The sequence below is a fragment of the Phycodurus eques genome, chromosome 5 (genome assembly GCF_024500275.1).
Source record: "Phycodurus eques isolate BA_2022a chromosome 5, UOR_Pequ_1.1, whole genome shotgun sequence".
NCBI lineage: Eukaryota > Metazoa > Chordata > Actinopteri > Syngnathiformes > Syngnathidae > Phycodurus > Phycodurus eques.
Window position 1 is genome coordinate 19,528,709 of NC_084529.1, and position 21,649 is coordinate 19,550,357.

At 40.1% G+C, this 21,649-nt stretch overlaps 1 protein-coding gene across 1 annotated transcript in view; it reads left to right on the top strand.

The window, feature by feature from the left end:
* Positions 1 to 2,211: 2,211 nt before the first annotated feature.
* Positions 2,212 to 21,649, top strand: part of pparab (peroxisome proliferator-activated receptor alpha b) — a 91,475-nt gene continuing 72,037 nt past the window's right edge. Inside the window, exon 1 of the mRNA XM_061677968.1 lies at positions 2,212 to 2,294. The gene's annotated coding sequence lies outside the window, so the exon portion shown is untranslated. The remainder of the gene's footprint in view (positions 2,295 to 21,649) is intronic.

Below are 21,649 nucleotides of genomic sequence, written 5' to 3' on the forward strand. Positions count from 1 at the left end.
CTCGTTTTTCAGTTCCAATCCCAAAAGTAATATTTCCCGGCCACATTTCGGTCTACTAAAAAGTGTGTATTAAATCAAAGAAAATGGTGGTAATGTTTCGCTCAGATAAGATTCCCTATATTGGTAAATTTGCTTCATTTCAGCAGCAATAGTAGATAGAGGAAAATTAAAAAATAGAACGCATCCAAGTAACAACAATTTTGATTATCGCTTAGAGAAATTATTTAACTTAAATCCTCCGAATTTCAGCCTTTCAACAGTAAATATTCTCAGATTTCTGTAGTCCTGCATGAAAGCAGGTTGATTTTCTTTGCGTTGAATCAAAATAAGACCTTAGCAAACGTTTGCTTTTACTTTGACTGCATCATAACCATTTTATGTTTGTGCTTTTTCTGCACTGTCAGTTTGAAATAATGCCCTGTTTTTGGATAAAGGGACTGAAATTTAAGTTTGTTTGTTTTTTTGATTCATCAATTGATCCAAAAAAAATATCGATTTAAAAAATAATCGTAACTTGGAGCCCTGACAAGAGACAAGAGGCCATAAATATCGGGATCCTCCTGTCCCGCACTGTCAATTGAGTCCAGGGAGCAGCCCAGGACTGAGCTGGCCCTCTTCATCTGCTTTTTGTCCCGAGCAGATATGTCACCTACCCAACCCGACCGGTCGACCACTCGCCAAAAGATGACCGAGGCAACCATCAAGTCGTAGAAGTTCTTCAGGTGTGAACGCCGAAAGCCCTCAACCTCATGAGCAGGATCCGTCTGGTTGTGAATAAGGTGGGAATTTTGCAACTGTGAAACTGTACATGCCATAAATGGGATTTTTTTATGGGACAGTGATAAGTCTTCAAAAAGAAGCTTGGAACAGTCCCGAGAACTTTCTGCGTTTCTTCCACATTCGCACAGTTTCCTGCAGAAACATGCACCGTCGATCTTTGAAAGGTGAGGAAGTATTGAAATAGTGAAAGAGACAATTAGACATACTAAACATAAAGAACAGAAGTCATATAGCGGTCCAAGGTTGCCTTACACAGGCATGAGATCTGCAACTGCAAAAAAAAGTACCTGCAATGTAGCAAATGCACTTTCCCTTTTCTCTGAAACATTGATTAATGAATTAATCATCCATTTATTTACTAATGTCAAACAACTAGACTGGTCTGCCAGCAGTCCAGACCTGTCTCCAAATAAAAACTGTGTGGCGCATTATGGAGCGCAAAATACGACGACGGAGACCCCGGACTGTTGAGCATAGAGCAGGAATGGGAAAGAGTGCCACCTACAAACTACAAAGCTTTGAATATTAGTGTCCTCTATTCCCAAACGCTTATTGACTGTTGTTAAAAGTGATGTAACGTGGTGGTAAACATGCTTCCGTCCCAGCTTGTTTGGAACGTGCTGCAGGCATCAAGTTCAAAATGAGAGAATATTTACAAAAAAAAAAACCAATAACGTTCATCAGTTTAAAAAAATATATATATATCTTGTCTTTGCAGTGTATTCAATTGGATACGTTGAAAAGGATTTGCAAATCATTGTATTGTGTTTAATTTACTGAATTTAATTTTACGCGACGTACCAGCTTCATTGAAATTGGAGTTTGTAGATAATTATTCTGAGGATATTGACCGAAACACACTGTGTGTGGAAAATAATCAGCATGTGAGGGTTAAATTATTCTCAAAGGCAGAGAAATTAAGCAGTGTGTGTCACTAAAGGTGTCCCTAATGTTTTGTCCGCGTGCCTGGTGCACATCTTTGTAACGTCACAAAATCAGCGTCATCAGTCTCAACACCCCCCCCCGCCCCCCCCCCCCAAAAAAAAGAAACAAGATTGATGGATGGATGGTAAGAACGCGAACGCCGCCATGTAAGCCTCGGCTTTTGTCACGTTGTATTTATTCATTTATATATTTATTTCTGGAGTCACACGTGTTGCGCAGTAAGAATAATTTCAAAAAAAGAAACGTGCTGATGCACGCACACGCGCGTCACAAATGTCCGAGGGGGCATTGAGGACAAGAGATGAAAGAGGATAAAACAGATTAAACGCTTTCACTTGAGAGGAGTCGTCGTCCCCCCCCCCTCCCCCCATACCACCCCTCCTTTCCGAATCCTGCTGCTATGATGATGACCACGTTCGTTCTCGGCAGCGTTTTTTTTTTTTTCTTTCTGACATGACGCACGCACTTTTTTTGTGCTCTTCCTTATTTTTTTTTGTCATTCTCAGAGACTGAAAATTAGTACACGTCTCCTTTTTTTTTCAGTGAGCTTTGGACGAGAGCACACGCTGGTGAGTCCCCTTTTTTTTTTTTTTTTTTCATTTATAAAACGACACATTTATATATCATTTATAAAACGACACTTTTTTTTTTTAATGTTCGTGTTGGCCAGCTTTGATAGGTCAATCTAGTCATTATAGGTCTAAAGTTAACATTTTGTGTGTTTGTAACAGCACTTGCAATACCATGCATCAAACATGTTCCATGTTGACGACTTTATTATATATATGGTCAAAATTGAGCAACTAAACTCTTCACCTAGCTCTTTGAAATGGGAATTATTGTGTATTGATTAATGCGAAGGGCTACCAGGTTGATAGACTTCTGAAATAACATTTGCTCAAATGACTTTTAAAAGTAAGTTTTTTTGGGTTAATATAAACTTGTCCTGGTCAGCTGCATGGCCTTGTAGATTGATAGATCTGTATGCGTTTTGTGCAGGAACACTTTTGCTGTGCAACAGGGGACTTGGAAATACTCCTTGTTTATTATTATTATTATTATCATTTTAATCATATTTTTTATTGAACATGCAGCAGGACAGAAAAGGGATTTAGGGGACACTGAGGGACAGAACTCTGGACAAGGGGAATAGGGGTGCGAACCACAGCATTATAGTTAGTTTAGATATTTGACTACAAGTAATGTTACAAAGTCAGTTATCACTGATAATAAATGACAAGCTTTGTAAAGACCCTAATCATGTTAATTATCTCTCACCATAATTAGCAACCTTTTTTTTTTTTTTTTTTTCCTATGAATTTTTTTTTTTACATTTTCAAATTATCACCTCTCCGTCAGTCACTGGGAAAACAAAATGTTCCCATCACAAGGGAGCTATTTTCAGAGCAGGCCTTGGGTTACTTCTTTGGGGCCGCCTGGTGCCCCCTGCCCTAGAATCCTCTTGGCATTTGATATTTAATTTAAGGATGCGCTACATTTGTGATTATTATTGGGCAAAAGTTGTGTGCGCGTGTGTAACATACTTGAGATCGCAACATGTGCCAAAAGCGCTGAAGAATTTGATATTTTTCGTCAAAAGCTGAGTAGTATAAAGAGGACGTTAACCAGTGCAAAATAAAGCCTTTGCTCATGCTTCATAGACATCATAGAGCTTGTCAGTGATGTCACTTATTGTGTTGACGCAGTCAAGAAGAAATCTTTATTAACTGGATGTTTTATTTGCTAACTCTAAAAAGAAGTTAACTAGTGAAAAATACAGCTAAATTAAAGGAAAACTACTCCCCCTTTGACATACATAATGGAGATTCAACAGTGGCATTGATATAATATTCACCACACCTTAAATGTGTTCCATTCACCAACCCTCCCAAAAGTAAATTTTGTGCTTTAGACACTGGATTGTTGACAGTACAGCAGTTAAAAAAAAGTTATATTTAACAAGTTTAGTTTACTCCGTCTTTTAGGTACCGTCTTGTTAAAAACAGTGTGCATGCAACTAAAAATAACCAGATGTGCTGTTTGTTTTGCTTCAGTACTATTGAAATATACTACACTCCAAAATGCTGAACTATTGAGTTAGCGAGCTACAAAGCCATCTGGAGCTATGGAACGAATATACACGCCAGAATGAACTGAAAAATAGATCAATTAATCTCATTTGAGGTTTAATACGCTGCAGCAAAATTAACATGGAAGATCAGACTCAAGTGTGCTATGTCATTTCTGTTACCATAGTAAAAAGTTGAGAAATAACTGATCTGTAGCACTTTTTTGCTCTAAGGTTAGTACTGTCAGTACTGACTTTGACTTTGCCAGGTAAAGGGTGAAGCATGGCCGAAAGCGACTGAACAGGACAATCGGTAAAACAAAGCCGACGGCAGCTTTCTGCCGCACATCAGGCGATAGAGCCTCGCACGTATAAATTTACTCAGCACAAGGTAAAATCTGTAACCCCAGGTGTTCTAACCGGGAAACAACGTTTTGAGATGCCACACAAGTTATTTTTCCAGTGAACTATGACATGTCACAATGGTCAAGGACGAAGCGGTTTAACTTGGCCACTTGAGCCTACCTAACCTTTGTATTATTAACACAAATGGAGGAAATGGGTGAGAAATAAAAGGAGACACTGGATGTTTTTCAGAGGCTCCATTCGTTGAGTGTACTCCTGTATTATTTTAAAATACAATATGCACTCCATATACTGTGTTGTTCCGGCTTGTCACTGGTGGCGACAGGCTGCCTCTCGTTTATAACCAGAAATATTCTCGTGTACAATGCACATTTTTTCCCCCCACCAAAAAATTTCAAAAGTCAATTGTGCGCATGATACATAGGTATAGGAGAAAATGAAAAATACTTTGCCATTTTATAAATCTATGCCACCATCTGGAGGTTATGAAAAAGCTGTACACTTTCATTCCAATATGCCACCGCCCCCTAGAGATTATGGAAAAGTTGTATACTTTCATTCTAGTATGCCATCGAGAGGTTATAAAAAAGGTGAAGCCTACACTTTTATTCCAATATGACAGGGTTACATATGACTGCATATATGTACAATTGTGCTCATAAGTTTACATACCCAGGCAGAATTTGTGAAATACTGTTTTTATTTTTTTTTTATTTAAAATACGACTGATGACTTGGAACAACAACCATCAAACCATCATTGATTTCTTATGGTTATGTTTTGTTTAATAATGCTTTTCTGAAATGCTTGACAGTTTAATTTTAAACCCCATTAAAATTAAATGTTTCGCCTGGTCCTTCATGTTTTCGTAAAAGAATTGTACACATCTTACAAATTCTGCCTGGGTAGTCAAACATATGAGCACAACTGTTTTTTTTCTCATTTACTAAATAAAAGTAGGGCTGTGAATTTCAAAATAAGAGCAATGTAAATAAAAACGTATTCCGTGTTCAAATTAAGTGCTTAACTTCAGAATAATAATTTGAAAAAACTAGCAACATAGAGATAATATTTCATGTTTTGATCATTTGGGTAGAAGCAAAATCATGCATTGTAAAAATGCATTATACATAGGTTTTCCAGAATTTTGAGGTCAACTTTGGGGGTGTGTATTATACGCGAGAAATTACGGTATATCTTGGTTGTGAAAGCTCACGTTATACGACATTTTTGATTGGACGTTACATCTGCGACATTGCAACTATGTTCATAATTTTGGAAGGCAGCAAAACGAGTGGCTAACATTTCACCATACATGAAAACCGGTTGCTGATCCCCCACGTACTGCACGACAGTTAAATTGGTTTTGGCTCCGTCACCTGGAGTGCCTGCCGGTGGGCCTTACAGTACTCTGTAAAAATCATTTGATATGAGACACAATGGCCAAGATTGCTTTTTTGACTTTTAAGAAAAAAAAAATTTTGGGGGGGGGGGAACTAAACAAGGGTAATTGAGGTCTAGGTACATACAGTATTCATTATAAGTACTCTGGTGGGAAACAACCTTGGATTAAACCAAGGACCTAATAATTTATTAATGGGTAGGCGTCACAATCTTATTAAATTTGTGAGGATTGTTGTTTGATGCCACAGTAAAAATCACCCTCCTGCAGACTTGAAAACGCTGGTTGTCCCGCAGTCACGTAACAAGCGGCTGGTGTACAGCGCAGAGCATGTAACATGGCAAACACTCCCACACCGCTCTCCTCCCCCAGCTCCAGTGCCCTTATTTGGCTTCTTTTTCTCGCACAGCGCCAATGTTTGTGGTCCATGTCTGCCACTTTGAAGATGTCTTGTTAAAACAGCACGTGTGTTTGTGATGGCATGTTCGGAGCTTTTGCGTACACGACCTAAATCCACAGCCGAGCGAAGAAACTGAAGAGAAGGAAGTTGTGTGTGTGTGTGTGTGTGTGTGTGCGTGTGTGTGTGCGCGCGCGTGCGCACGTCCATTCGCTTCCTTGGAAATGCTGACTTAGAGCTCAATGAGTTCATCTCAGGACGAGGAAAGCGGTCTCCCTTCCAATGTGAATCATTTTGGAAAAATGAGCCTCTGGATTGAATTGCCCCAGCAATTTGGCATGTTGCGCCATTCTGCTTTATTGTCTGCTTTGGCTGAAATTGCAGTTCTTCACGTCTAGCGGGCCAAGAACGCTTCGGGGTTCGATATGACGGGAGGCAGAGAGCGGCTCCGCGTCCAGCCCGGCCTGAAAAAGCAAATCAACCCCATCTCGGCAGCTTGCTGCTTCCTGTTTAGCTGGGACTTCCAGAGAAAGAAGCAGGCCATGTTGGTGTAACAACTCATGCCCCACGAGACTTTAAAGTAGAAATGTCCACATCCTGCTTCAGTGTCATAAGAGGTATCAGCCTTGCTAAGTGATGCTGAAGAATTTTTTTTTTAATGGCAGAATAGCATGTCAACCTGTTTGCAGAGTTTGACGTATTGTGTGTCAAAATAAAAACGGAAAATTTTGTACGTAATAGGGGTTCAACCGACTATAGATATTGAAAGCTTAACGTTGACTAATCACATGCTTTTGGTTTCTCGTCTTGCAATTGGCCAATTTACCCGAGGACTTTTTTTTTGACAGAACTTTAATGACATTATAGTCGACTACAAAAAATCTTTAGTCATGAAACATGGTGACTATGGCATCGTAACCGCTTTTTATCTTCCTCTTTGTTTTCGTCTTTGTCGCTGCCATCTGTACTTTGATGCGCTAAATTTGGTTTGCCTGACAGTATCCCCATTTTCACATTTGTAATTCCTAGCAGCTAGCCGCATAACATGCAATTTTTGTGAGTATTCCAGCTCCATATTGCAAATGGCCTTTTTTATTTTCCGCTTATCTTGTCCTTCCCAGCTGTGGGGCTCCTTAGATGGGTCGAAATCAGGTGAAAATCAATCCCGAATATCTTTCCTTGAAGCCAGCAGCATACTTTACATCATTGTCACTATTACATCATAATACTGCAAACAGGCTTTTGTCTTCGACTTGACGTCTTTGTTTTCCGCCTTTCACAATTTGACACTAAATTGTCTGCATATCTTGGCACGTCTTATCTCAAATTCCTAGCAGAAGCAGCATACAATGTGCACTGTTGTTGTATCTGCCACACTTCTGTGGCTCTGTTCCTCAACTGATTTTGGCAGGTTGGGTCTTAATCCCACCATTCTATATCCCATTTTTTAAATTCCGAGCAGTAAGTAGCATACCATGCATTATTGTGACTATTTCGTCTTAATACTGCAAACACCCTTTGGTCTTTCATTTTTGTTGTTTTAAGTCGCCACCTTCCAAACTTTGGGGTTCCAATTTTTATATATACATATTTTGGCACATCTTAACCAAATCTAACAATCTATTGTGTTTTCTATTTTCTGTCACTATACCATGCACTGTTGTCACTATTATCCCCCAAATATTTTTGACTTTTTAGATTTTTGGCTTAGTTTTTTAGTATTGGGGAAAATAAGTATTTGGCCACATGTTTTTCATTTTACAGCAGCAGCCTTTGTTTTTAGGTTCTTCAGTAAACTAATTTGTGAGATGTGCGCTTTCAACCGTCACATAGATTTTAAAATAAAAAGACTGCAGTGTAGTGAAAAGAAGGGCGGACGAGGACAAATGGAGGGAGGGAGGTTTAATTTTGTAGCCAGCCCACTTTTAATTCATCTGGCCCCCTTTTCTTTCCCTACCCTTCCCTAGACACAAATACAGAAAGTGAAGAGGGATGTGGCCTGTGTTGAGGTTTGGACGAGGCCTCGTTGGACTGTTGCAGTCGGCAGCTGGCCTTTCGCTTCGCTCATTTCATACGTTGTCCAAACTCTTGCCTGAATCATGGCCGACCGGCAATCGCAAAGACTGATTGCCTGGCCTGTCTGTTGTGTTCCTTACACTGTGATTGTTGGGTGTTTCTCTGTGACTTTGGTTGAGTTTGTTCGTTCTTTACATGAGATGGGCAGATTGATTTTGGAGGGGGAAAAAATGCATTGGGTCTTTTTTGCAAAGCTGTCATGTAGTCACTTTAAGTGTTAAAGTGATGTTGCAAGTTTGCAGACACTTTTTTTTTGGCAAGAATGAAATAATGAAAATTAAAACACTTGAAGTGCAATTTAAGACAAAATATAATTGACACTGCCTAATCCCTACCAAAGCTAAACAAGTTGAATCAGCCAGCACCACATTGTGCATTTCCCCAAGAAATCTTCCCCAGAATTTCCCCAAGAAATCATCTCCAGAATTTTGACAATTTGGAATAGTTTTTACGTATTCACATACAATCTAAGTCATTATAATTACATTTTATACAAGGGCCATTCCACCGACTCAGTGCCATTTGTACCACCAGAAAATAAAATGTATAAATCAATAATAATAATAATAAATTACCCGTAAAATATTTTTATTTTAGGAAGCAATGAGTATTGCACATTGGTCTTGAGAGCAAATTTCATCCTTCCATTCTTTGTACTGCTTACCATTTGTAATAATAGTCCCAAAAGCTATATCAGCATACAGAGAAGCACAGCACAACTATACTTTAGTTTATTTTCTTAAAAAAGAAATTCAATTCACACTTTAGTCATGTCTGTGGTTTTTCCACTCAGTCCTGTTGACCTAGCACTTGACCGCCTCTGAAAAGTCACATGGTACACAAGAAGTTGCATCATGCAGATGGCATGCAGGCCATGAGAAGGCCAAAAGTAAGTTTACGCATTTATTTTTCTGTATATTTGATGAAATTTCAACTATGACGTGGGGATGTTAAAATAGCAGCTTAATCCTCTTACCTAAATTATTTTTTGTTGAATCACTAATGTTCTTACTATCAACATGATATTAGCATAAATGCCATGTGGCTATATTTCACGCATTTGCTAATTCTATGGTAAAAAGTCAATCCTGTGACTTAGCCTTGTTACCAAATGAGTAGTTTCAGTACAAATAAAACAATGACATAATAAAAATAAAGTTGCCCTGGAGTGGAAAATACACATTTTGAGTAGTTCCACAAGCACGATTAATTAGATTTAGAGTTGAAAAAAGACAGTTTGACAGTGTTACGAGAATAGCACAGATTTGATGGTATTCGGTGGAAATCTATATAATTTGATTGAACATTTTGGATTTATTTTTAATTACCTTTTTTTGTGGAGTGGTTGGCCATGAGAAAACACGTTTGCCTTGTGATCCGGGAGGGACTCGAGAGTAGAGCCGCTACTCCTCCGCACTGAGAGGAGCCGGACCCAAAGTATCGTCACACTGATTTGGAATTATTTCAAGCTAATGTTTCTACATATTGTTGCTTTAGGATGTCTTCAAGAGTGTCAAACTTGAACCTGTTGAGTCCTGCTCGTCATCCATGGCTGCTGGTCTTGAGAAAGCAGATGTAGAAGAGGGCAAGAGAGAAGGGAGAGGTTTAATTGGTCGTTTGTATGTCAGCATAGCACTCGGAGGTGTGATGTGCGTGTTAAGTGGGAGCTGGTTGGAGTCTGTCTGGCCTGCTTTGTCCACTGCCTTTGGCTTTTGTTCCTGCCGTAATGAATGGCGAAGGCCTTGGCTCCGGCTGCAGTGTCTCATAGCAACTGGAGGGCGAGGGTGCGCTGGCGAATGGAGGAAAGGCCAAGCGAGATCATGTGCGCTCTTCAGAAAGGGCAGACAACCACACTTTTAGGCAGTTGGAGGACTTCAACAAACTGTAAATCTGTACTTTATTGGGGGAAAAAGTACATTCTTATGTAAAATAGTTCAGATTTTAAACTTTTTTTTTTGACTCGCTTATTTGCTGATCAGTGATCATGCTGAACACCTCAAAATAATACTGGACATATTTTAGGCATTCAGTTTAACAGCTGCGCACAACACAAAACCTAAATCAAAAGTTTGTATTTTTATATTTAATAACATAGATGTTCGTGACTATAATTAATTACCTTTTGACTATTTCAAATATATTTTATTTCTCAATTTTCTTCCAACATATTTAAAAATGAAGCAATCACATTGTACTTGAGTGTAAGCTCATTGTTTTTTCAATGTCCTCATTTTTATAGGGCTGGGGGGGGGGGAAAAAAAACACCTTAAGTTGACTTAAAAAATGTTGACGCAGAATTTCTGCCTTGAAGCTTTGCCAGGACCCCCCAAAAAATGAAAGGTCCCGCCCGAATCCATGTTTGCGCCGCCAGAACCAATGTTTCACACCGGCATTTGTTGTAGACGATTTAGAACGGACATTGTTGGGCCACTAATAAACTTTGCCAAAAATAACAGGAGCGTCTCTAGTGATTTTTAAGACACAATCAGATGTGTAATGTACATATAACATGATGTATGAATGAGTTGAATGGTAGTTAGCGATATTTTAGTTTTTTTACCCAAGAGTAATAGTTAGCATGCTAATGCTAATTGCAAATGCTAACCGTTCAGCAAAGGCTGATTTTGTTGTCTCAAATTCATTTTTATACATACACTCAGTACCAGCGTATGCAGTTAAAGGATAGACGTTTTTACTCACATTCTCGAGAAAATATCTTGAGGGTAATTGATTCGAAAAAGATTTGATCGTGACAGCCCTAGATTTTTACAAGCTTCTGGACTCATAGCTGCCTCTCTGTGTTTAGTGGCTGCAGATGGTTTTTCGGGTGCTGAATATCCAGTGGCGCTGTTCACGACGTGGAACCCAGCTGGCACGTGTTCAACAGTATTCACCTACCAATTTGTATTCATGCCTGTTTCATTATTTATTTTTACATAATGAAGCGAAGGGGTCCGAGTGCCATGGCTACCCCGTGACCCAGACACTACCTGTCTGCTGCCATGGTTACAAGGACAGAGCAGGTTTAGTGGGCCGACACCAGGGATTACTTTCCCTGCCTCTTAACAATCGGGTCCGTGCCCTGGCGACTGTTAAAAAAAAAAAAAAAAAAAAAAAAAAAAAAAAAAAATGGGCACCCGAAAAATGTTGAGCACATTGTGCCCAGGTGGCCTTTTAAAAAGTGCTTTAAGTGCTGTGTAAGGGCTAAGACCTGTGCTGCATAATTGCTTTGGTTTCAGCGTCTGTCCCTTTGTTGAGCTGCTTCACTCCCAGCGATTAGTGCTCATTAATAAAAGCAGCCACAGTGTACCAGACAAGGTTTTTTGTGTGTTTTTAAACACACACTTTTTTTGTGTGAACACTGAAAACTGACGCTGAGATATTATTGTGACTGAAAGCATCAAGCTATAATGTCTATATAAAAATAGACATACACTCACAGGACACATCATTAGGTACGCTTACACAGTATAACGCTAAGGCAGTGGTTCGTTTTAACACCAAGTACCACCCCAAAAAGGAATCCATGCCCTCCAAGTACCAGCATAATGACCAACATTAAATTAATAAATAATTAGGCAAATGTTTTATTCCTTAAAAATGTTTTTAATTTTTTTTGTTAGCCACTGTGATATTATGCACAGTTTGAACATTAACTGGGCTAATATGAAAATAAAAAAACTGTACTTAATGATTTAATTAAAATGTAATGCATTCAAGTTAATTAAAATTTTTAACTAGAAAATGTTTGAAAATCAACAGTTCTGAAAGAGTTAATGCAAATGTACCGGATGTAAAAGCCGGTCACTTGGATAAAAAAATCAGTATGTTGCGTCAGGGAGGCCAAGCGGCGTAAAAACTATGCCTAACAAATGATGAGAGTGACTCACTGTGGCGACGACCCCTGATGGGACGAACCGAAAGTCGCGACATCTGCATAGCGTTTCCTGAGATAGCACACTAGTGAAGACAGGTTTAACAGCGCTTGTGCAATTTGCAGCCGAGCACTGCGAGCAATTTTTCCTCGATATCTTCAAGATGCAATTACTCAAAAGTCAATACCAAATAAACTAAGGCATTTTCATGCCCATCGCTACTAGACCCTCAAGGTGACCTTATGAAGTATTAATGATAGAGGGGTCAACACAAGTCACGGGTGGTCATGTGGTAGACGAGCCTGACTTCAGTGAAGGTAGCGTGGGTTCAGTTCACACACTGCTGGTGTGAAGTCTCTATATGTGCCCTGTGATTGACTGGTGACCTGTCCCAGGTGGAGTCTGTTTTTGGTCCAAAGTCAGCTGAGATAGGCTGAAACTCCTGAAGCCTTCAACAGCTTAACAGATCAGTGCTATAGAAAATGCATAGATTGAAGGATCAAAACAATTAGCAGTCATTCAAATGGTAAAATAGAAGCTAATGAGACTATATGTTTGTATATTGTTTGATGAGAGTAATACCCAGTTATTATAATAATGGTGTTAATTTAACAATATAGTTATATTCATAATGGTGTTAATTTAACACTATAGTTATAGGAAATTTGTAAAATCAACAGTAGGACTTGCATCCAGATTCTATACCGCTTATTCTCGTTAGCGTTGCATGTGAGCTGGAGCCTCTTGCAGCTGACTTTGGGTGAGAGGTGGTGTACACCCTAGACTGGTTGCCAGCCAGTCACGAGGCACATACACAAGCAACCATTCGGACTCACATGAACACCTACGGACAATTTGGAGCACAGGTGTCGAACTTGTGGCCCGGGGGCCAGATCTGGCCTGCCTCATTGTTTTATGTGGCCTGTGAAAGCAAATCATGTGTGTTTACTTTAAAATTGAAAATTGTCTTCATTTAATAACATTGACAATGAGATCTTGTCAGCATTTTTTGTTACCAATCTCCCTTTTAAAAGAAATGTAATACTGTCGTTGAAAATATCTTAATTTTTTTTTTTTTTTTTTTCTTCTTTTTTTAAATTGGCTTCTGATTTCAAAACTTAGCCATCAATTTGTTGTGTATATGTAATTAAACGAGGCGATAATTTACAGGTATCTGGGTTCACAGTCATAACGGCCCTCCGAGGGAAGGCGTAACTACAATTTGGCCCGCAACAAAAATGAGTTTGACACACCTGATTTAGTCTTCTGCCTAACATGCATGTCTTTCAATTGTGGAAGGAAACTGGAGGAGAAAACCCAGACAAGCACAGGGAGAACATACAAACCAGGAAGGCTCTAGCCCAGATTCGATCCTCCAACCTCAGAAATATGAAGTGAATGTGCTAACCACTTGTCCAATGTGCCACTCTTAATTACTGTTAATTTATCAATTTTGAAAATATATATTTTCAAAAACATGGTGTTGAAACAGCCCGTTGTCCAGTGTGCCTCTCTTAATTACTGTTAATTTATAAATTTTAAAAATATATATTTTTTAAAAATGGTGTTGAAAACAGCCGAACACCGGTGATGTTAAAAACAAGTCTAAGCAATACGACCCAGAATTTGGTGTTGTCTGTCTGAGCACGTAGGCGGCGACATGTTTATTGCCACTCCAGGTTCACCCCGTTATTTATGTGGCCTTTGATTTGGGCAGCGCTCAGGTTGAGTGCCGCCACATGGCTCCTGCGCTTACGGCTGCTGAGCGGGTGGGATCACGCTGTGAGGGTCAAGTCTCCCCTCCCTCTCGGGTGCTTGATGCTGGAACGGGGGAGGCTGTGGTGACTTGCAATCTTCCAGGTGTCCAGCAGATGCTGCTTACAGCCTAGCAAAAGATGTCCACTCTGTTACCATGACGTAAGGATTAAACGCAATTTAATGGCGCATCATCGAAAATTTGAGGCCATTAAGGAGCTTTGATGACGTGCTTTGTTTTTGACAGTGGATTGAGGGCAGCGTGATTGAAGACGTGTCTTTTTAATTGCAGAGGCTTGATTCAAGTATGCGGCGATGTGTTGAAAGAAGCCGTTGGATATAAAGCATTATAATATGTCAGCTCTGACCAATGTTGGGAAGTTCGGAAGCGGCCATCTCTCCACCGCAGCATTCAAATTATAGCCGCGCACGAAAAAGGAAGAAAAAAAAAAACCTTGCAAGACGTGCTCGAGAAGACATTTTAATTTGGGCAAAAATGAAAGAACGTCAGCTGAAGGGCCGTAAATCTGCATGAAAACTTCATTGTGCTGACAGTGTTTTTTACAGCTCACATATTAGTGAAATAAGCACCACAGCCTCACGCAGGATGTCGCCGCAGGGGGCACAAGGCATGCTGGGAAATGTGTTTTATGTTTGTTTTTTGTTGTTGTTGTTTTAACAAGATTATGCATAAAACAGAAGAATTTTTTTTAATTTTTCTGTGAATACAGCATGAATCTTAACGACCAAATCCTGGTATATGCAGGTCTGTCCTCCATTGTCATTCTATCAGTTTTTATTAGTATACAGTGGTACCTCACGTTATGAGTGACCTGACCAAGTTTTTCGAGGTTTGACCCATCGTCAGGCCCATCTTTTGTCTTGTGTTGCAAGCAGAAATTCAAGTCATTTGGTTTAGCACATGAGGAAGTCTTGGGGAAAAAAAGAGGCTAAGTGCTTGCCTCAAGCTATTTATTGCCTCTCCCAGTTGAAGTTTACTAACTAAAGATGTTGTGTATTTAACCGAGGCACATTAACTTTCTTAAGTCCGCTAGCGTAATGCTAATAGCACACAACACCAAACACCACAGAGGGGCTAATGAAGCTAGCATCGATGTTGCGGTAATTATGAACCTTTAAACCACCACAGGCGGCACGGTGGCCGACTTGTTAGAGCGTCAGCCATGCAGTTCTGAGGAGCGGGGTTCAATCCCCGGTCACGCCTGTGTGGAGTTTGCATGTTCTCCCCGTGCCTGCCTCCCACATCCCAAAAACATGCATTAATTGGAGACGATAAATTGCCCGTAGGTGTGACTGTGAGTGCGAATGGTTGTTTGTTTGTACGTGCCCCGCGATTGGCTGGCAATCAGTTCAGGGTGTACCCCGCCTCCTGCCCGATGATAGCTGGGATAGGCTCCAGCACGCCCGTGACCCTAGTGAGGAGAAGCGGCTCAAAAAATGGATGGATGGATGGATGGATGGATAAACCACCACACACAAGCGGTAGCAACTCATGCAGACAGCATAGAACAATACTCACAGGCATATATTGGTCATCCTCTGCGAAAAACGACTAATATTTTTGCGGTTTAGTTGAGACGCAGTTTGCCTTTATACTCGAGCGCAACCCATGCGCGCAGTTTTGAAAATGTACTGCAGCTCACCTCCAAGTCGGGGGTGTCGCTACGGCTGGTATTGGCTTGGACACCACAGGGTGGAGCTGCATTTTTTGGCCATTTCCGGTAGCCATTTTCCTTTCCGTAACAAGGAACCAAGCAACAACAATGGCAACCGTGGAACGGTGTCTGCAAATTGACTTAGATGACCAGATGATACGTTAAATTATGCTCCAAAATCGATCAAGAAGGCGGCGGCGTAGGTGGTATGTAGAACCAAAGGGGCACGCTGAGTACGTCATCACAGCGTGTGACTAAAACGGACCAATCACAAGACATGATCTCCGCGGCATTCTGCGCGCAGCAACAATTTTTGCCGTGTGCGTGTCAAGTGTTGCAGAGGGGCCGTGCGGGCCAGTTCATCGGTCACGTGATGCAATGCAGGCGCGGGAGTAGAAAGAGGCCTTAACTCGTGTTAAAATACTCTCATGATATTTTGTCAACATTAACAATACTAATACAATATAGTGATAATTTGGATAAAAAGACCTCAACGGTGCATCGTGATAATCTATTGAAACAAATAACAATCAGCTTTTAAGACTTAGTCAATAAAATGTCAGACTCATCATTAAACCTGATGTAGATTTATTGATAGTGTTCACTGGATAACAAAATGTGGTAATTTCGTCCACTTTTAATTATTAACGGTAATATGATAACAAGACTTGAGTTATTGTTGGTGTGTTAAACTTTCACATATTTTACCTAAAATAAATAACTATTGCTACTCAGAATAGCATTTCTCCATTTCATTGACGCTACCATCAGTACTAACATGATGCCACAATCTAAAAATATTTAATACAAAAAAGACGTTTCAAAAAAGTGTTGGCCATTCAAGGACGTTTTGTACTACAATGACTAAAGTCGATCAGTTCAATTCCTCGTAAAAAAAAATATAAAAAGCATAATACCTTTGTCACTGATGGTGTAGTGGTACACTCGCCTGACTTTGGTGCGTGCAGCATGGGTTCAGTTCCCACTCAGTGACGGTGTGAGTGTGAATGTACCCTGCGACTGACTGGCGACCAGTTCAGGGTGTAGTCCGCCTTTCGCCCGAAGTCAGCTGGGATAGGCTCCAGCGTCCCGCGAGCCTAACCAGGATACGCGGTGTTGAAAATGGATGGATACCTTTTGAGAGCGGGCTCGTAGAAACATGCAGAACATGCCATGTCAGCTCCAGCCGTATCGCTAATTACAAACTACGATGTCATCGCTTTTTCATGTTCTAAAATGAAAAAAACTGAGTATGTTAGAATATAACAGGCAAACACATTATTCAAGATGCAATTTAATCATGTTTTGCAAGAATCTTAGAAACAGAAAGGCTCATAAATCCAGTAGGGTTTATTAACAGGTCAAAAACCAAGGCAATGTTTGCACATTCTCACCGTGTCTGTTTCCTAAAAACATGCAGGTTAACTGCAGTGGTCAGTCCAAATCCCTTGCAGGTGTGACTATGAATAGTTGTCTCTGTCTTTGCAGTTGTAAGCTGCGCTCCAGCCAAAATGTGATGTCATTGAGTGTGCATTTTTAATATTTATCGAACCAAGGCCATGCTCAATGCATGTGCGTGTGTGTGTGTTTAGGGCTTGTGTGTTGCTAGTTTCATTTTGTAGGATCTCCAACCAATAAATAAATAAATTAATTAATTAATTAATAAATAAATAATTAGAAGAGAAAAGGGCACATTTTTGTAAATCTCCTGGAAATATGTTTTCCAAACAGCAAGAACTAGAAATGCAATCTAGACTATCACATATTTTTTTCATGCTTAATACTGTATAATTGCTCTACCTAGTGTGGAAGTTTTGAATAGGGATGCACAAATACCACTTTTTCAGATCAATTACCAGTAAGTACAGACGTCGATACTAAGTACCGATACTTAATGCCATTATGTCTTGCAATTTTGATGGAAATGTATTTATTTTAATCAGATTTTGTTCAAAAACACAAAACACAAACTTGAACCTGGGAAAGGTTTCACTCAGTTTCTGACACTTATTAGGGAAACATCCAACTGCATGATTTTCTAACAGACTTGGCACACATTTCACTTACTGTAAATGTAGTCTGTAGTACCAGGCATTTTAGTTCTAAAATAAACTGTGGCAGGACAAGTGAAGGGATACATCATCACACCATCGTGTACTTCTTCACTTTGTATTCAGTTTTAAAAAAGTGAGGGGCATTGAGTGTTGTGTATAAAGATATACTGAGTGAATGGTATAAATGTGGTGTCCAGAATGTGAGTAGAACGTGAGTTGAAGTGAAGGAATGAAAAAAGTGCTTATTACTTGTTCTTGTATCCCGATTCGATTTGGGTCCGTTTCGAGTCAATAAAGAATCTTAATTAGCTCGAGAATTGCAATGGTTATCCAAGTAAGGGTGGAGCGATGAAAGGACGATTGATTAATGAGCCATTTGCAGTTTCACTGTTACGTGCCATCAGCCATTTGCAGTTTCACTGTTACGTGCCATGTGTACTTAGATGGCATAATCCTTTGAGATAATATAAATAATGCTCCCGGCAGGATAAAGTGAGCGCGGTGGATGTGGCGAAGTGCCGCAACATGTCGCCTGGCCAGACCAGCCTTTTACGCCGTGGCTTCATGCGGAGTTCAGAATCTATTTTGTGGAACATAATTTGCAGCCAGCTCAAATTGTTGTCATCCAGGTTTACCTTAAAAAATCTCCACACAGCTGGTGAAATGGTATGTGTCGTAGTATCGGCGTACAAGTACCGACGTACAGTATCGGCACCGATACTCCGGTATTGTTGTTGGGGCACCCCTATTTTCTTTTTTTAATTATAGTTTCAGCAAGTAAAGCCTTTTGCTAAAAAAAAAAAAAAAAAAAAGGCATTTGTAGAAGTAGCTACCATTTTTAGACAATGTTGATATTGCAGTGCTGTTATCGATTGTACAGCGAAATGTTTCATCAGAAACTAGTATGCAGAGAAATATATCTGTTAAGGGTGAGCGACTATAAATCCAAACTAGGATTTTATTCAGGTATGACCACTGGGAATGGGCCAGAATACTGTACCTGAAAAAATGGCACCAAAATGGCCACGTGGCTTCTTAATTGATTTTCCTCCGTCCTTCCATGCTGAATTCTGTAAATCTAATATTTTGTAGGTCTCCAGGGGGTGCTACGGAGCGGGGTTTTGGTTGGTGAATTTACACACTGGGATAAAAGTGTTTGCAAAGTTGGTTGAGTTTTTCCACTATGTTCAAGCATGGCTTCTCAAACATTTCGGTTCCAGGGACCCCTTACAGGGGAAGACATGTTCCCAAAGACCTTCAAGGTCATTAAATACAACTACCATGTGTACCCCTTAATGCCACAGGAAAAAAAAAAAAAACCTCGGCGGTGTGGGACAGACAACAAATCGGAGACAGGCAACACGTAAGGCCCGAATCAGACGACAAGACAAATTTGCTCTTTCACAATTGCACTGTCAGACTACTGCAATAAATTTCGATACCACCGCATCCCGTTTTTTACGATCATTGGGCTTTATCTTGTCAACTCAAATGCGACCGGATACATTTGTTACTGTGGCGATGACAACAAGAGTGGAGCGAGCCGACGGTATTATAAGGACAAAATGGGGAAAAGCGTGTGTTGGTGGTCACTGGTGCTCAGGACAGGAGAGGACGTTCGTTTAAGGCTTGCTTGATGTATGTTCACGTACTTTTAATACGATACGGCTCACAAGCAGGCAATAAAATGTTATGTAGCCTAGCAAGCTAGCGGTAGCACGAACGGTTGGACTTAAACATGCCGATGTTCTGTCGACACATTCCTCCATCTTGTGATCGGTTATCGTTTTTTTAAACTCGCCGATTGGTGATCGGCCCCAAAAATCCTGATCTTGTAAAGCCTAAACAAAACCATTTCATTTGGGTCCTTGATCCCCAAGATCCTTTTTCTTTTTAAAGGTGTGTGTGTCTCCCCGTGGGTGTGTTGTTGTCCAAAGAAAAGCACTTTTTTTTTTCACAATTTTATTAAAACACATTTTATATTTACATTTTTAAAAAAATGAACATTTTGAGATACTTGATTTCCGTTAGACAGTGATTCAACTTGAGAACACATTTTGTATTTACATTTTTTAAAAATGAACATTTTGAGATACTTGATTTCCGTTAGACAGTGATTCAACTTGACTTTGCTCTACCTGCGAATCGGGGTTACCAGCCGGCCTATGTATGAATGCTCAGCAAGCTTTTGTAGCTCCGCCCCCTTTTCCCTCCTCCTCCACCCGACGAGCCTTGCAGCGGGGTGACTCGGTTTGCCCCTCCCCCCCGCCAGACACAGTGATGGCACTCAACGCCCCCTCGCCCGAGCTCCCTCCCTCCCTGGCGGCCGCGGGTAGACCGAGGCATGGGATCTCCATCTGTGCACAAAGGAGCCTCCTCTATCTGCATACGCTGCACATAAAAGGGCCTTTTGTCATGAGCCCTGCACACATGACCGCCGGGCCTTTCACTCGCTGCAAAAAAATCTCTCTCTCTCTCTCTCTCTCTCTGGGCAAGCCGACCCCACCCCCAACAGCAGATCCAAACCCCCCTGCCCGACCCCCACCAACACAGTGTGTTGAGCGCGAGAGATGCAGCGAGTGGGATGGCCAACTGATTATTACTTTTTTTATGTATAAAAAGGGTTTTCTCCTTTTCCCACTTTTACTTTACACATGTGCTACCATACTATGCCCCCTCCCACCCATCCACCCAAACCCACACACACACACACACTCCTCCAATACCCCCCAAACCCCTGTCCTTGTGCCACTGGGTGCACCCGCTAGCCTCACTAAAATATGAATGTCCTCTCTTCTCCTGTACGTAGTGGCTGACATTTAAGGGGCATTAGCGCTTGGTTGTGTGCCAGCTTATCACCCAAACACCCCCCACCAATCCACCCTGCCCCCCACCCCACAATTTCAGAGCAATTTCATAGCAGTCACGAGAGCTGCTACTGTTTTGTTCACTCAATCTAAACTGAGTTTCAAAGAAAGTCTGTAAATATAATATCTATGCATTCATCTAACACATTTTTTATAAATTAAAATAAGATATATACAAATACAGAATAGGAAAGTCATCAAATAAAACATAATAAAACATCTTGATTGTATTATTATATACAGAATCATTGTTAGTCTTCAAAATATGTAAAAGTAAGCTATTTTATATTTTGATTAAATTCTTTGTTTTGAACGTGAGCAAGTGACAGGTAAAAAAAAGACAAAATTTAAACAAAAATACAATAAAAGTAAAGTTATACATAGTCGAAAACGAGTAGGAAGAAGTCAAATTTATATGATCCAACCCCTATCTCTACTTCCTTATAATCCTATATAACTATTTTTAAATACTGACCAAAAAGAAAGACAAAACTTTTTCATTTGACAGCAAAGATGGATGCACTGCTAGCTAGCTAGACGAGGTATTACAAAAAAAACTAAAGGTTAATAATATGATCGAGTTGATTGATACCAAAGATACGATACAATACTGTGGATTGATACAATTTGAGAGCTTGACAGTTAAATTAAAAATTTAATAGATACAATGAAATTCAATAAATTGTGATATGCTAATTGTATGATATAGCTGCATAGAATAGATCAATATGATTCAGTAGATTATAAAAGTACAATTCAAGTCTTGCATATGAAGGATTATGATAAATTGGATACCATATGATTGTAGTATTTTTTTCTTTTTCTTTTTTTAATATTGACTCATTATAATCCGTCAAGGGGAGATTCAACTCACTCTACTGTATATTTGTGTTGCACACCACACAGAAGCAGATCACACACGTACTGAATGGGGCGCGCAAACAGTGCTGCACCCTTAGAACAAGGAGGTCATGGGGACAGTGCTTTGCTCAAGGGCACCTCGAAAGGAGTTAGTAAGCGCATTAGCATCTCTCTAACTACTGTAGTTGCCATGTTATATGAGTCCTCAAACTGTGACCCTTCGGATGCAAGGCCCAAGTCCTTACAGATGAGCTACATATGAGGCAATTACATACAATAGATATGATATGCCAGTTAGATTTTGTTGATGAAGGTTCAATAGACGAAATGTACATATATAAATACTGTTGTTGTTGTATTGTTACACTGCGTAAAAGTAGACTCATTTTGGCAACACGTTTTTAGTGTAGCAGGTGTAAGAATAATCCACATCGTGCCTACTGCAACGCCAAAATGAGACTTTGAACTTCATCAAATGGGCCACGTGCCATTTTGGCTCCAGAAGATGGGCGACGTTAACGCTACGG